This window comes from Homarus americanus, unplaced genomic scaffold, assembly GCF_018991925.1.
Source record: "Homarus americanus isolate GMGI-L3 unplaced genomic scaffold, GMGI_Hamer_2.0 scaffold54640, whole genome shotgun sequence".
In the NCBI taxonomy this organism is placed as follows: Eukaryota; Metazoa; Arthropoda; class Malacostraca; order Decapoda; family Nephropidae; genus Homarus; species Homarus americanus.
Window position 1 is genome coordinate 1 of NW_024736599.1, and position 4,031 is coordinate 4,031.

Here is a 4,031-nt window from a genome sequence, read left to right on the forward strand (position 1 = left end):
AGTGTGAGCTCTTTGAAGAGAAGACTTGACCAACACTGGAGCGGGTTCAGGTACATTGAGGAGCCGGTGCATGCCCAGTATTTGAAAATAGTGCGTGACCGATTGCCCGGGCAGCTAGCGAGCTGACCTTTTGGTGAAGAATATAAAGGAAAAGAGACGTGACCGATCAGTGGCGAAGAGGATAAAAGTAAAGTCGAACGTTTTGAATGTAGTCAGCTAAAGATGCATCTAACTGACCCTGGGTCTCGTGCTCGCAATTTTACTTGTGAATACTTAGGCTGTATGTAAAGGTGATTGTGATTGGTGGATGTGTTTTGGGTTGTATGACTTTTAGGAAAATGATTAAAGGAAAGGTAGAATTTTTTGGTAATAAAATAATCCTTGTTATTGAAAGTCATGGGAAGTTAAGATATGTTGGTATATTTGGTTAAATAGTGAAGAAAATTGTATTAATGAGAGTTTTGTAGTAGTTTATTTTCAGAAAATAGCAACCGCAAGGAAGTCGCAGTGGGCTGCCGCATGAGCGTTAAGTTGGAGCCAACTAGCGTGGGAAAGGTTGATTTTTGCAGAGACGTGACCGGCACAGAGGTAGACCCCGAATTTGGAGTTTAGGTGAATGAAATTGTTGAATGGGTGTTGTGTTTGTGCTGTTATATACTGGAGGCTATATAATGGTACTACACTCTCGGTTGTGTGTGTTTATGGTCGTATTTTGTTGTCGTCTGTTAGTTTTATACGCAGACTAGAGTGTTCTTAATTGTTATTGTGTATGTGCTTTTGTTTAATTAATTTTGACTAGTTTGTTGTAAATTTTGAAGGTTGATGCCTTTTATTGCAGGTGTACGGAAGGCTTATACTGTGGAATAGAGAAGAGAACGTGGTCTAAGTTTGTAGGTGATGGCTAGCGCGTCTACACTTGCGGTGAGGAATTCGTCAATATGGTATTTAAAATGGAAGGTGTAGTTGTGTTTGACTAAAGAGAAGTTGTAGCTGTAATTTGAGAAGTGGTTCATGGCTAATATATTTGTATTGAGAATGAGTGTAAGTTTTATTGGTTAGGTAATAAATGGTTTTTTCAGGTTGTTGTTGTTGGAGGTGGAAGGAGCCGGTATTTTTTTGAGGGTAAGTGACGTTGAAGTTTGTAAAAGAGTTGTTAAATTTTCAATTGATTTTTGGTCTTGTGCCGTAGAGCAATAGAAATGTTAAAAGTTGACATTAAAATAAATGATTGTGGCTTGAGTTTGGTAATGTTAAGTTTAAAATGTTGAATTTTGTGCCTCGGCTGTAGATTAAAGAAAATGTAAATGAGTTTTGATAAGTTGAGTTTATTATATAGTAGTGAGAAAGATTTGATAAATGGATAACGAATGCCCATTTTTTTTTCAGGTTGGGGTCTGGTGGTGGTTCTCTCGTGCACCCAAAAGTGCCTAGAGATGGGCACGGGGAGACATAAGTGAGGTGTATAAACCTGTGAAAGGGCACTACTTAGTCGAGGAACCGTACCCATAGCTGACTGACGCCCGCCTCACAAGGGGTCACAGCCGAAGTGGGGGTGCCGGCGGTAGAGCGGTACCGCTCTCGCCTCGCAAGCGGGACGTCTCGGGTTCGATTCCCGGGCCGGTGGAAAGTGGGTTGGACACACTTCCTAGACCCCCTGTGTCCCTGTTGACCTAGCAGTAAAGTAGGTACCAGTTGTAAATCGAAAGTTGCGAATTCGTATCTGGGGAAAGTCGTCGGAGCTAGCCGACAAAATGTTAAAGACTGGAGGGTTGTATGCCCTTGACATAAAATGCTATGATCCTTTAGGCAAGCACAAAGTTGGCATGCTGCCTAGTTGGGCGGTGTAGGCGCTTGTGCCCTTCACCTTGCATGGGAATAAGGGGAGGGGGGATGCCCCTCCCATTCTCCAAAAGTGTGATAATGAGAAATCGAAAAATGTTAGAGTAGAATATAGTGTTGTGTTGACTGTATCGACTAACCAAGAGGAAGTATGGTCGCCATCCAGAGGTGGGGGAGAAGTCGATGTTGTAACCAGTCGCCGTGTGCAGCATGTGCTAAAAGGTAATGTATACTGTTAAGTGGTTGAAGGTGGGGTGTGTTTGATATGAAAATGAAGAGGGACTTTGGTCGTGGTTATTGATGTGGTAATTGTTTTGTACAGGAGTTGTTGCAGTCCAGAAGACGTGATTGGTGTGTGATAATCCAGAGGGACATTAATGCTTGACTGAATTTTGGAAATGAGAGGCAGTAAATGTGTAAGTATTGTTTATTGAAGTTGTACGTATACTTTGTTATAATTTGAAGAGTAGAGCATTTGTAACATTGACGTATTGTTTTTTGTTTTCATGTTGGTGGTGGAGGAATATGGGCGAATTGTGGAGAGGAGCGCGTCGACACTGGATACGGTGATGTGAAATTGTGCAATGTATTATTTGAAGGTGAGTTGTTATTGTATTTGAAAGTTGTAGGTAAAGTTTGTTATAAGAGGCAAGTGATATAGGAGTTTTTTCGGGTAGCAGTACCCAGTGATGTTTAAAGTTGGGAGAAATAAGCATGGTGCATTATGGAGGTTGTGTGAAAGGTTTCTGTTTTTCAGGTTTGAGGATGGAGTGGTGGACTGTGTTGAGGAGAAGAAGCAGCAGGGGCGGCGGCGGTAGCAGCAGTTGTTTAAGATAAGTAGTGTGGTGTGGTGCATCGTGAATTGTTTGTGATAGTTTAGGGTCATAGTGAATTTAGTTGTAAGAAATTGAGTAGAATGTAATTGTTGGAAGACGTGTATAGTGATGTAAATTGTAGGTTAGTTTTGGATTAGTATATGTGGAGAATGGATGTAGCAGGTAATAGAAATGTTGGGACTAGTGTAGAGGCATATATATATATAATTGGTGAGTGGCGTTGGAGCGGTTTAGGGCGTGAAAGGTTTATGAATTGTTGTGGGGGAACTAATGTGTTGATGTGTTTGTTTTTTTAGGCCGGATTGGAGTGGTAAGCGGCAGTGATGGTGGAAGAGCCAGTGGTTATTCGGCGACGGAGATGGGAGCGAAAGGGTAAGGAGCCGATTGTTTGTGTTAAAGTGGAAGCGTTTGTTTGAATTTGGTTAAGATGAAAGGTGAATTTGTTGTGGGTATGTATTGTAATTGTATAGAAGTTAGTTGGTAGCAGGCTAGTATTGTTGTTACACACTGGAGGCTGTGTAATGATTGGTACTAGCCTTGGTGAATGGTTTGTAGTAGAGTATGTGTATGTTGGTAAGAAGTTGGTATTTGTAGCGGTTTAAAAGGAAGCAATTTGGTTTTGGTAGATATGTCTAAGAGAGTGTTGTTGATCGTGAAGGAGAGTGGATGCATGAACACTTTTTGGAATGGTGTTTATTATGGATGTTTTTTTTTCAGTGGAGCGAGTGGTGTAGGGTATGTTCCTCGTGGTAAGAGTAAGGAAGGAGATGACCAAGTATTGTGCATTTACCTCGGCGGTTACGAAGAAAGGAAGAGGCACGTCGACGACGGAGCCGGGAATAACCGCGGAGGTTGCTCCATACCAAGAGATAGTGTTTTTGTGGGTGAATTATTTGAGCAATGATAGTTTGCCCAGAAGTGTGGCCGTGAAGTGTATATTGTAGGTAGTATAAGAAGAGTTTCCCGAGTGACGAAGCCGACGGGTGGACTGCATTTGATAGAAAAGGCCATTACGAGTTGACCTCCATTGTTGTGTTTTGTCGGTTTCAGATTGAAGCGACGGGGCGAAGTCGCTGTAAGGAGCCGAGAAGATGATGTCCTGTTAAAGTATAGCCGTCGTCCCTGTGACTGGAGCCGAGAAGAAGGCGTCCTGTGAACGTATAGCCGTCGTCCCATTGACTGGGGTGTATGGAGCCGAGAAGATGGTGTCCAGTGAATGTATAGGTGTCTGTGACTGGAGCTGAGAAGATGTCCCATGAACTTCTAGCCGTTGTCCTTGTGACCGGGGTGTATGGAGGCGAGAATATGGTGTCCAGTGAATGTATAGCTGTCGTCTCTGTGACTGGAGCCGAGAAG

The 4,031-nt window shown here is 42.7% G+C and overlaps 1 long non-coding RNA gene across 1 annotated transcript; it reads left to right on the top strand.

Moving 5' to 3' along the window:
- Nucleotides 1-2,001: 2,001 nt before the first annotated feature.
- On the top strand, nt 2,002-2,616 carry LOC121872201. Its single transcript, XR_006090055.1, has 3 exons — nt 2,002-2,061; nt 2,162-2,255; nt 2,597-2,616. It is a non-coding gene; the product is annotated as an uncharacterized LOC121872201 (long non-coding RNA).
- The last annotated feature ends 1,415 nt before the right edge of the window (nt 2,617-4,031 follow it).